Source organism: Oryctolagus cuniculus, chromosome 2, assembly GCF_051225735.1.
Source record: "Oryctolagus cuniculus isolate XC-2025 breed Fujian yellow rabbit chromosome 2, ASM5122573v1, whole genome shotgun sequence".
Classification (NCBI taxonomy): Eukaryota; Metazoa; Chordata; class Mammalia; order Lagomorpha; family Leporidae; genus Oryctolagus; species Oryctolagus cuniculus.
The window spans coordinates 47,834,555-47,847,375 of record NC_142868.1 but is presented as its reverse complement, the minus strand read 5'-3'; the positions used below and the strand labels follow the sequence as shown (position 1 = coordinate 47,847,375).

Sequence of the window (12,821 nt, the reverse complement as noted above, 5' to 3'; positions counted from 1 at the left end):
GATGGCTCAAGTACTTCAGTTCCTGCCACCCATGTGGAAGACCTGCATTGAGTTTCTGGCTTCTGGCTTTGGCATAGCCCAGCCCTGGCTGTTGTAGGCATTTGCGAGTAGATCGGCAGATGGGAGATCGCTCCCTGCCTTAGTCTCTATCTCTCTGCTTTTCAAATAAATAAAAAAAATTTTAAAGTGTAATTATTAGAAGCACACAGGAACATTCTATTTATTTATTATTTTTAGAAAGATTTATTTATTTGAAAGGTAGAGTTATGGTGGGGGGGGCGGGGAGACAGAAAGAGAAAGAGATCTTCCATCAACTGGTTCACTCCCCAAATGGCTACAAGATGGGCTGGGCTGGTCCTAAACCAGGAGCCTGGAACTCCATCCGGGTCTCCCATGTGGGTGGCAGGGGCCCAAGCACTTGGACTATCTTCTGCTGCTTCCCCAGATGGATTAGCAGGGGGTTGGATTGGAAGTGAGGCAGCCAGGACTTGAATCGGCTCCCATATGGGATTCTGGCATTGCAGGTAGTGCCTTAATATGCTGCTTCTCAATGCCAGACCTGATATGACCATTCTTGACACACTTGGTGGCATACCTTAGCCCACCCTGAGAGTGTGTTTCCGAAGTTTCTCAAAAGCAGGTGTATTCCCGCCCTGTAGACCAGACCTCAGTTGGGTTATGTACGAATGAGCAGTAAGAAACTCTGGGAGCTGTGCCAAAGGATTTGCTCACTTCATCCTGTATTTGAGAGTACCGTTAGCTTTACGATCACAGCCCTCTGCTGATGGTGTGGACTTAGCCTGGCTGACGGTCTGAACTCCATATACTCGATCTTGAAGGTGAACATCAGTGTTTCTGCAGCCTGAGATCACAGTGGGCCAGATTCCACGAGAACCTCTCGGTGCTTTGCTGAAAATACCAGAACAGTAAGCAGGTTTAGGGGCACAGGGAGATTTCTGTAAGGATTTTCTGGGCCTTGCAGGCTCTGTTTCTGCACTGTGGATAATTTATATTCTCAGGAAAGGTACATGTGGACCTTGGTATGCTCTGTGTAAGTGCGAGCCACTGGAGTTAGTTTGTAGAGCCCACTTAGTTTTCACCAGAAAGGAAAGAAGCAGTATTAATTATAGGATGCATGTTTTTGCAGACTCTGGGCCTTAAGAGAACTTGAGCTGAGCTAGGTTTTTCCCAGAGGAAGAGTAGTTACTGCAAGAGCGCTGTGGCCCCTGGTTATTATGTTGTACTATTGCCGTCGCCTTCTGCCTGCCCCCAGCAACCTTGGAAGAAGTGAGGCCACAAATGAGAAGGGCAGGGAGGGGGAAGGCAGCCAGCGCTGGGCGCACACTTGGCGCGGCGCGTCCGGGGACACCCGCTGGACACACTGTGGCTCCTCAGTAGCTGACTCACTGCCCGCACCGCGGCACCATGGATTCTCTGAGGCTGATTGTCAACTTCAGGCCGGGCCCGCCAAGCTTCGTGCCCGGTATTGTTAGAGATACAGGAAGAATTACTGGACTACAAAAGACTTGGCATTAGTACCCTTGAAATGAGTCATAGGTTCTCAGATTTTGTCAAGATTGTTCACAACACAGAGAATCATGTGGGGGAATTGTTAGCCGTTCCAGAGAAGTACAAGGTGATTTTTCTGCAAGGAGGTGGCCATGGCCAGTTCAGTGCTGTCCCCTTAAACCTGACTGTCCTGAAACCGGAAGGTGTGCTGACTATGTGGTGACAGGACTTTGGCCAGCAAAGGCTGCAGAAGAAGCTAAGAAGTTTGGGACTGTGACTATCATCCACCCTAAACTGTGGAGTTACACAAAAATCCCAGGTCCAAGCATCTGGAACCTTAATCCAGATGCCTCCTACGTGTACTATTGCGCAAATGAGACAGTGCACGGCGTGGAGTTTGACTTCGTGCCTGATGTCAAGGGAGCCATTCTGGTTTGTGACATGACCACAAACTTCCTCTCCAGGCCAGCAGATGTTTCCAAGTTTGGTGTGATTTTTGCTGGTGCCCAGAAGAACGTGGGCTCTGCAGGAGCCACGGTGGTGATTGTCCGCGATGACCTGCTGGGGTTCGCCCTCCGAGACTGCCCCTCTGTCCTGGAGTACACAGTGCAGGCCACAAGCAACTCCTTGTACAACACGCCCCGTGTTTTAGCATCTGTGTCGTGAGCTTGGTCCTGGAGCAGATTAAGAACAATGGTGGGGCAGCTGCCACAAAGAAACTCAGCACCATCAAGTCTCAAAAGATTTATGAAATTATCAATAACTAGCAAGGATTCTACCTCTGCCTGGTGGAGCCCCGAAATGGAAGCATGATGAATATTCCATCCCATATCGGCAACACCAGGGGGGACGAAGCTTTAGAAAAAATGATTCCTCAATAAAGCTCTGGAGCTCCATATGATCTCCCTGAAAGCACCCAGGTCCATAGGAGGCATCTGGGTCTCTCTATAATGCTGTCACCATCGAAGCCGTTAGGAGCTATGAACACTCCCTGCCCTTGAACTGTGAATAAAATAGAAAGTAGCTGGGGAGTGGCACCCAACTTAACAAATAGTGCATATGCTTATTATAGATTTTTCTTGCTTCAGACAGCAGCACTGGTGGGACCCCTGGCCAATGGCCACCTTCATTCTGACTTAAACTGGAAGTTTTTTGAGAAAAATCTCCCTGTTCTTGACCAGCGTCCCACGTCCAACACCCCCACTATTCTAGCATTTCGAGAGAACCGCCATTCATGGCAATGCAAACTGCAAATCTGGGATTCCTACTTGATGTTTTCTTCCATTCACCCACATCCAGGAAGAGCTGGTGGAAGAGGAGACATTTATCTGCAGATGCTTGATTCCTGGCTCTGCCACTACTGAGTTTTGTGTCCTGGAGAAAGTTCTTCAGTGTCTCTGTTTCCACCTCACAGGGGGGTTGTGAGGATTACATGCAGTTTGGATGAGGATTAACCAGAGTTAATGGGTGCAAAGTGCTTAGGTCACGGCCTGGCACAGTACTTAGTGAGAAAGTGACAGCATTTCTCTCTGTCCATTTCTTCTCACCTCCAGTCTTAGCCACATTCAGCTGTCACCTTCTTCCTGGATTGCCTCCTAGCAAACCTGTCAGCACAATGCATCCAGAATGCTACACACATGGTATGACTCAGATTAAGTTTCTCTCTGATGATGACTGCTAAATGGTTTCCTTCCAAACACAGAATAAAACCTCAGTGTGTTCCCGTGTCCTAGCACGTCTTGTGCGTGTGGTCCCTGCCCACTGCTTTGACTTCAGTTGTCGAAGACGAGTGCTGCTGGGTAACAGGCAGCCCCAGATTGGCAAAAACCAACCAGCTTTTTATGCTAATGGACCCCAGGGTCAGGACCAACACTGGAGAGCAAGGATGTATTCTCTCTGCTTCAAGAGTCTAGAGACTTATTTGGGAAAATTTGAATGACTTTGGGTGACTTGAACAACAGGGGTGGTGTCATCTGGAGCCTTCTTCATCCACCTGTCTGGCACCTTGGGGTGATGGTTGAAAGGCTGGGCTCCTCTGGGACTGGCCACTGGAGTTTCTTTGTAGCTTGGGCTTCATTACAGCATGGTAGTCTGGGGGTGGTTAGAGAATTCATGGGGTGGGTCAAAACTCAGACCGTGCCTTTTGTGCCTGCTCTCAGAAGGGCATCGCTTCTCTTCTGCCACACTGTGCTGGTCAGAGCCATCACACGTCCTCCCAGATTCAAGAGGAGGACACCCAGATCCATCTCTCCACAGAAGGATGTCAGGGATTTGCAGCGGTGCCTTTTTTTTGACAGGCAGAGTGGACAGTGAGAGAGAGAGACAGAGAGAAAGGTCTTCCTTTACAGTTGGTTCATCTCCCAACGGCCACTGCGGTTGGTGCGCTGCGGCTGGCGCACCACGCTGATCCAAAGTCAGGAGCCAGGTGCTTCTCCTGGTCTCCCATGGGGTGCAGGGCCCAAGCACTTGGGCCATCCTCCACTGCACTCCCAGGCCACAGCAGAGAGCTGGCCTGGAAGAGGAGCAACCGGGACAGAATCCGGCGCTCTGACCAGTACTAGAACCCTGGGTGCTGGCGCTGCAGGTGGAGGATTAGCCTATTGAGCTGTGGCACCGGCCTGCGGTGCCTTTGAGCTGCCTTCCATACCAAGACTCGTTTCTGTTCCAAAAAACCCACCTAATCCTAACCTCAGAGTTTGTCTACCCTTCCTGTGTCTTCTTATATAAACTGCCTTCTCCCAGAGGGCTGGCCTCTCCTACTGTTAACCCAGAGACCAAGTCTCCATTCTTTATTCACAGACCGAGTCTGAAACTTTGCAGCCAGCGTGGGGGCCCCGGTGCCTCCTCTCAGAGTTGAAGTCTTGAGCTCAGCCGCCAGGCCCCGCATTCTGACGGCTCCTGCAGAGGCTGAGTCCTGACCTGAGCTGCCTGAGGCATGTCCACCGTTTCCCTCCCTGGGGGGAGTCCGAGTATTTGCTCTTGGTACCAAATCACCAGTTCAATGTCAGCTGCCTGGAGAAACCTTCCTAGGCCACCCTGTCTCTCTACCTGTCAGCTGTTAGTTTCCTTGATGGCACTTCCTGCAGTCTGCAGTTACCTTGTACGTTTGTTTCCTGACCTGTTTATCAAATGATCACTCCTTGTAGAAGGTAACTTCCGTGAAGACAGGAGTGTTCGTAGTTTATTATCATTGTTTTTTTTTTTTTTTTTTTTTTTTTTTTTTTTTTTTGACAGGCAGAGTGGACAGTGAGAGAGAGAGACAGAGGGAAAGGTCTTCCTTTTTTCTGTTGGTTCACCCCACAGTGTCCGCTGTGGCCAGGTTGCTGCGCTGATCTGAAACCAGGAGCCAGGTGCTTCTCTTGGCCTCCCATGCGGGTATAGGGCCCAAGGACCCAGGCCATCCTCCACTGCACTCCCGGGCCACAGCAGAGAGCTGGCCTGGAAGAGGGGCAACCAGGACAGAATCCGGCGCCCTGACCTGGACTAGAACCCAGTGTGCTGGCGCTGCAGGCGGAGGATTAGCCTAGTAAGCAGTGGTGCCGGCCTTATCATTGTTCTGTTCTTTAGCTCATCAAAGACACTTTTAATGTCATCTTGCTGAAGGGAGTTTAGAAAGGTCAGAAATGAAGATTGGGAAGTCAAACATCTAAGTGGTTGTGGAAACCATGGCAGAGAAAGAGGCTTAGGCGGGGATCTCGGGGATTGCCACTGTTTAGGGTAGGGTAAGAGGAGCTCACACCGAGCATTTAGAAAGTCATAAAGTGTGAGTGGAGCCAGGGGAAGTGTCCCAGAAGCAAGGGAGGGGGAGTGGAAGGAACAATGTTGGGATGCACAGGGAGGTCTGCTGGAGTAGTCACCAGAGCTCTTTCAGGGGAGTCAGGCTGAGAGGCCAAGTGCAGTGACTTGAGAAGAAAAATGAAGGTGAGGACGTGGAGACCCAGGTGTAGGTCACATTGTCCAAAAGCTTAAGCTTGAAGAAAAGATGCCCAGACAACAGCTAGTGGGGGACACGGGCCCAAGAGGGGGTGGGCAAGGCTGGCGGAGGGTGTCAGACTCACAGGGGTGAGTAGTGGACAGGAAGAGGTGGAGATCCAGGAGAGAGGAGGTGAGCATCAGCAGAGAGAGGGGAATATGCCGGGAGCAGACTGACTGCTCCTGTGAGACTTTTCCAGGAGAAATGATCAGTGTGCAGGACTCACTCCTAGGAGTACCCATTCCATTCGTGTTTTATTTATTTTAAAGGCAGAGAAACACGAGCCAGACACATCTCCCATCTGCCGGTTCAGGTTCACTCCCTGGTGCCTCCAATAGGCTGGACTAGCCCAAAGCCAGGAGCCAGGAACTCAATCCAGGTTTCCCGCACAGGTGGCAAGGAGCCAGCTACGAGAGCCATCAGCTGCTACCTTTCCGAGTGTGCATTAGTGGACGCTGGAATCAGTACCAGAGAGGGGACTCTAACCTGTGCACTCCGGAGTGGGATACAGGCATCCAAGTGAGGTCTTAACCACAGGGCCCAAGGCCTGCTTCCCCGTCCTACTCCATCTAGTTTTAATTCCTTGTTCAGCACCCGCATTGCCAGCCGGACTGTGAATTGCAGCGGGGCGGGAGTGAGTATGAGCCAGGAAGAATGGCAGCAGCTGTGACCGCTGCTGAGCGGTGTGAGGAGGACCAAGAGAGGGACACGGGGAAGGCTCCTCTGGGGTAACCTTTGAGGTGGGCCAAGGTTTCTCTTGCTGCTCCTAACAGCGTGTGTGAAGGCGATAGCGAATCTTAGGTTTGCTCTAGTACAGGGAGGTTGCAGGGTGTGCGTAACAGAAGGATACTGCTGTTGACAGCCATTCTGGTGATGGGCCAGGGGCCCAGCTCTGAGTGCAGAAAAGTGATTTCTCTTGTCTTGATGATGTGGTGAGGAGAGGAGGGCTGGGGTAGCCCTGAGAGTGAATGAGTGAAGATAAGGGGAGGCCAAGACCACTGAGAAGGTCAAGAAGTTGAAGGAATTCCTAAATTTGGGGCCGGCACTGTGGCGTAGTAGTTTAAGCCTCCGCCTGCGGCACCGGCATCCCATGTGGGCACCACTTTGAGTCCCGGCTGCTCCACGTCCAATCCAGCTCCCTGCTAATGGCCTGCGAAATTAGTAGAAGATGGCCCAAGTATTTGGGCCCCCTGCACCCATGTCGGAGACCCAGAAGAAGCTCCTGGCTCTTGGCTCTGGATCGGCCCAGCTCTGGCTGTTGAGGCCATTTGGGAAGTGAATCAGCAGATGGGAGACCTCTCTCTCTGTCTCCCTCTCTCTGTAACTCTCTCAAATAAAGAAATATTTTTTTTTTAAAAGAAGGTGAAGGAACTGAGGTGTGTGTATGTGCATGTCACAGAACTTAGACTTTGAACAGGATTATGATAGGGGTTTGGGTTGAGTGACTATTGCTGTGGCAACAACAGATTCCAGTGTGTATATTGGCGCAAGCACAGGAGGAGTTTATTTCCAAGGGTATTGCCATTCAGCAGCCAGGACTGGACACGAGGTCCCCGTGCCGTGCTGTTAAATAGAGACTCAGACTGGACCTACCGTCTTTAACACATAGCTTCCAAGGCTGGCTGGGCCACTCTCATCTATCTAGGAGAAATGCACGTGGAGGAGGACATAGCAGGGTTCTCTCTGTCTCAGGCCTCCAGGAGACACCGTGGGTTGGCCAGAACTCTGTCATACGTAGCTGCTAAGGAAGCCGAGAAGAGCAGTCCACGTGCGTGCCCTGGGAGAAGAGGAGGACATGGGTTTCATGAATAGCTAGCCTTTGTCATATCACAGAACCATAAAGAGAAAGACTTAGGGCCTGAATAAATGTGCACAAGTGGCCTGGGGACTGAGAGATGACGTTAGCCAGAGGTGACTGGACTGTGATGGCCTGGAGATCACATTGTGAGGTGGACAGGTGAGGGACACAGGACTCAGACTAGGCCGACTTTGAATGTGGGACCTGTCACTCTCTAGAAGTCTGATCTCAGCCCGGTTATTTAACTTCTAGTCTTTGTCTTAGTACAATGGTACTGAATATCACTGACCTCAGTGTAGAAGGATAATGAGTGTGGATATTCTCAGAATGGCGGCTCTTCAATAGAAATTACATTTCTTTGCCTACTTATGTAAGGATCCCCAAAGTCAAAGGCAGATGGAGAGCTTTGTGCACAATGTTGGAGGAGGTCTGTGATTGGCTAGAGCAGGCCCTCCCTGAAGGCCCCCAGGGGTCAGGGAGGTAGACACATGGTCTACAAAGCGACAGAGGGAACTGAAACTCAGTCTCCGTGTCAGCTTGGGCAGAGTTGTGGGGAATGGAGCAGGGGGCACCAGCCCCTTCTCCAGAGGCAGCTCCCCACTCCTGCCTCCTGGTGCCGTGTAGTCACCGAGAGCTTGTGGCTCCAGGAGAAGGTGGCAGTGTGGAGATTTCCCGTGAAGTTCCCTAATTGTTAAATGTTGGCCGCTTAGCCGAGGCTGTGGCACAGCAGGTTAAGCTACTGCCCGCAATGCTAGCATTCTATACAGGCAGAAGTTCGAGTCCCATCCCATCATTGTGGGCACTGGGGGAGTGAACCAGAAGATGGAAGATCTCTCTCTCTCTCTCTTCTCTGTAACTCTGCCTTTCAAATACATTTTTTGAAAAAATGTTGGCTACAAACTCAGGGTCAGTTAAGATCACTGTGTAGGACACAGGATGGCTCTGGGCTGATCTGGCTCATTCAGAACTTGCACGTTCTGCATCTATTCAGGTCCAGCTATAGCCCTGGCTTGCAGATCTGTGCTATGCACTATGACAACCATAGCCACGAGTGGCTCTCTAAATGAAAATTAATTTAATTTAAATGAGATACAATTAAAAATTCGGTTCCTTGCCGGCGCTGTGGCTCACTAGGCTAATCCTCCGCCTTGCGGCGCCAGCACACCAGGTTCTAGTCCCGGTCGGGGCGCCGGATTCTGTCCCAGTTGCCCCTTTTCCAGGCCAGCTCTCTGCTGTGGCCAGGGAGTGCAGTGGAGTATGGCCTAAGTGCTTGGGCCCTGCACCCCATGGGAGACCAGGACAAGCACCTGGCTCCTGGCTACTGCCATCGGATCAGCGCGGTGCGCCGGCCTCAGTGCGCCGGCCGCGGCGGCCATTGGAGGGTGAACCAACGGCAAAGGAAGACCTTTCTCTCTCTGTCTCTCTCTCTCACTGTCCACTCTGCCTGTCAAAAAAAAAAAAAAAAAATTCGGTTCCTCAGTTGCACTCACCATGTTTCAGGTGCTCCAGAGCCGTGTGGACCCAGTAGCTACTTGGGCTGGGTAGTATGGAGAGTTATTAAATTAAGTGCTGCTCCCTGAATGAAAGGGGCTTGAAAGAGAGGCTCCGTGGTATCAGAAAAGGTTCCCTTTCAGCTGGCGCCACGGCTCACTAGGCTAATCCTCCGCCTGCGGTGCCGGCACCCCGGGTTCTAGTCCAGGTTGGGGCGCCGGTTCTGTCCCAGTTGCTCCTCTTCCACTCCAGCTTTCTGCTGTGGCCTGGGAAGGCAGTGGAGGATGGCCCAAGTGCTTGGGCCCTGCACCCGCATGGGAGACCAGGAGAAGCACCTGGCTCCTGGCTTCGGATCGGTGCAGCGCCGGCCGTGGCGGCCAATGGGGGGTGAACCAATGGAAGGAAGGCCTTTCTCTCTGTCTCTCTCTCTCTCATTGTCTAACTCTGCCTATCAAAAAAAAAAAAAAAAAAAAAAAAAAAAAGAAAAAGTTTCCCTTTCTTACACACAGATGTGGTTATGTCCTGTCTGTGATGATTTATTAGGTGTTGTCACACACGGACCGTCTATTGAGCCAGGAAGGGGGTCATGGGGGAGACTCCTGCCCAGTTTGCTATTGTCTAGGAGCGAGTGGGAGATGTTGCTCTGAGTTGTTGAGATCTAACAGTGCTGGATGAGTGCACTCATCCATTCTGCCTGGCTCTGTAGTCCGAGTGCACAAGCTGAGATACACCCCCTGTATGGGGAGGGGGTATTATATTTAACACCCTGGAGGCAAGGCTCTGGGTTCTTGCAGTGGGAAGGAAGGGCCATGATCTGCCTTAGGTCATTCTATGCCAGGACGGATATTGAAGGAGGTTGAGGCTGCTGGTTTAGTTGGGCAGGTAGAGTGCATTGAACAGTCCAGCTGTCTGCATTCCAGGCCAAATGGGTGGCATTGGTAGTGGCTGACTGTGGGCAGGGAGCTTTGAGGTGCAGAGACTCATGGGGAACCAAGAGCAGGGCACTCTGGTCAGCACTGTGTGGGAGGTCTACCCGTGTGTATCATATGCCAGTGCCTGGAGTCCCCTGGGCTGGGGTCAGGGATGGGGTTGCCATACTTAACACGAGGGTTGCCAGGGCCTGGGCAGGACCTGAGTCTCAGAGGGGGATGGGTAGGCTCCGACTGATGTCCTGCTCTTGGAAGGGGCCTGGACGTACACTCAGAAATCACAAGAGCCCTCTCCCCAGTGGATCTCTGTAGGAGGGGAATGGTAGCTTGGGAGAGCCCCCCAGTTGTTTGTGGTCAAATGCTGAGTCGTTCTTAGGGGAAAACCACCAGATAACAAATCTCTGACTCCAGAGCCCTGTGACCTTTGCCCCCCATGGACTTTATTGGAAACTGGACCAAGTGTGATTGACAGATGTTGGGGGTTCGTAGGCTTAGGACACTAACCACGGCCACAACAAATCTCTCACCAGCTTGACAGGAAGGGCAAGGAGTAAAAGATGAGGAGATGGAGACTAGAAAGGAGGTCGCTGTGGTCCTCCCGGGAACTTTAACTAAAACACAGGACCTGAGACAGGCTCTGGCTGCGCATTGTGTGCCTGGGAAGAGTGTGTTGAACTCCAGTCCCAGTGTGCCTCTATTGTGTCATTGAGACTTTTATCCAAAGAGTTTATTAATTTATTTATCTATCCACCCTTCACCCATCATGTACCCACCTATCATCCTCTGCGATTGATCCCTTTATCTATGGATCCATCCATCCATCCATCCATCCATCTTTGAGAGTTTGTGTGTCTACTGTATGTACAACCCATGGTGGGTGCCAGAAGTCCCCAAGAAGCTGTTGTCTAGGGGGAGGCGCTGTGTGGTGATGAATGGTATGGGAAACTGCTTCAGGTGCTCTGCTGTAGTCTGTGCCGGGGCAGGCAGAGGGGCCGGCCAGCTCAGCCTGGGGTTCGGATGGCTGCACAGAGCAGGTGACAGTGGGAGGCTCAGAGGGGGAACACAGAAGCCAGGTGTGTGTACTTAGGCTCTGCGGCCACAAGCTGCCCTACACCTCTGGACAAGGCAAAGATGATGCCCCTGGGACGCCACTGGCCCTGGATAGAGAGGAGGAGCGGTGAAGGGCATGCACCCTGCCCCCACCTGGTCTCTCAAGCCCTCAGGGTTCCGTTCTTCCAGTCCATGCCCAGTCACCTTACAGGGGCCTGTTTGCTAGTCTTACTTCCTCTCTCATTCCCAACAGAATGGAAAGACCCCCTGTGTGCGGGAGTGCAGGCACCGGTTCATCCATTGCTCTGACTGCGGCCTCCCTGTTTCTAGGAGGGGAATTTAGTTCAGTGGCCCACAGGCGAGACTGGCAGTCGGCTCACAGCACAGCTACGCCGGCTGCTCATTTTGTCAATGATTTTCTGGTCTGTGGCTGTCCTGGTAAGGATCCTATTTGGTTTCTTGGGGGATGCTGGGTGTGCTCAGAAGCTGGAGGGAGAGCAGCCTTGGGACTGCTGGTTCTCAGGAGTGGGGGTTGGGGGGGGCAGACAGACCCAGCCCTGGTGTCTGGAAGCACAGCTTCCTGCAGCTGGCGAAGCCCTACGTGTGCAGCACCACGCACCCTCAGGCCTGACCTCCCCACACAGCACCCTCCCAGTGCCCTCTGCACACAGGCTGGGTTACAGACTCGCACACTGTACAGACGGCTCGGGCTGGGGGAGGAGGAGGGGGAAACAGACCTGATTCAGGGAGAATTCAGAACTTTGCTAAATCCTTGCACTCTCTGGACTACTTCCAAGAATTCAGACTGCGGGAGCAAACTGGCCCCAGAGAGGCCTCTGTAGGGAAACTGAGTTAACGAATATGGGCAAAAGCCATGAAATGGATTTGGGTAACGGCAGTTCTCATAACTGTTTGTGGCTGATGGTTTTAAAAGGCTTAAGCTCCTGAAATATTTACCCTGTCCAGGTTCAGATTTCTTTAAGATTTGTTTATTTATTTGAAAGGCACAGTTACAGAGAATGAGAGAGGGAGGGAAGGAGAGAGGGAGGAAGGGAGGGAGGGTGGGGGGGAGGGAAGGAGAGAGAGAGAAAGATAGAGATCTTCCATCTGCTGGTCCGCTCTCCAAATGACTGCAGTGGCCTGGGCTGGGCCAGGCTGAAGCCAGGAGCCAGGATCTTCTTCCAGGTCTCCCACTTGGATGGCAGGAGCTCAGATATTTGGGAAGTATCACTATGTTCCTAAATCTGTATATATGAAATATATGAAACTTGTATAACTTAAATAAAATTTTTTAAAAATTGAAGCAAACAAAAAAACCACCTGGGCCATCTTTTGCTGTTTTCCCCAGGCCCTTAGCAGGGAGCCTTTTTCTTAGCCCCCTGGGGAACTGACAGAGTCTACATCAGGGAGGACACAGCTGCTGTGGATCTGCCGTGTTTGCTGGGTGTGGTGGAGCGCCAGCCTCAGTGTGAACTTGGAAAGAGGAAGCCACGTGCAGTGACTGCAGCCAGACTGCAGGCAGAGCTGGGCTATGTGACCCTCAGGCCTGATGCTCCCGAGCTACATCTGCATGCTTGGCCACCGGGGACTAGAGCCTGGGCCACCTGGGCTTAGCCAGTGGGCCACATTGTCACCATCTGGGTGAGTCAGGGTTGGACGGTGGCAGGTGCACCCCAGGGAGGAAGCGGCAGCATGTGACATAGTGGTCACCCATGCTGGGAAGTAGCCCAAGGAAACCATGTGTCCTTGGAAAGGTTCTGCCATTCATTTGTCCATTCGTCTCCTGTTTAGTGAGTGCTGTGAGGTCCTCAGGGGGGTGGTGGTGGTGGTGGACAACAGGCTGTGTAGGTCTTGCCGGTGACAGGTAGTGGCAGACAGCGAACACACAGGTAAGCAGTGCGCAACAGTACTCCAGGCTGTCATCGTCACTACTGAGTGGACTGGCTTGAGGTGGTGGCCAGGGAGGGCTTCCTGGAAGCAGGGATGGAAAGAACTGGCCACAGCACAGTGAAGAGGGGACATGGCAACGAAGGCTGCGTGAAGCGTGCTGTGGCGTGTGCGGGATGTCAAG

General features: G+C 52.2%; 1 protein-coding gene across 1 annotated transcript in view; it reads left to right on the top strand.

The window, feature by feature from the left end:
• Positions 1-12,821, top strand: part of DPYSL2 (dihydropyrimidinase like 2) — a 149,959-nt gene that overhangs the window by 56,585 nt on the left and 80,553 nt on the right. The window lies entirely within an intron of this gene.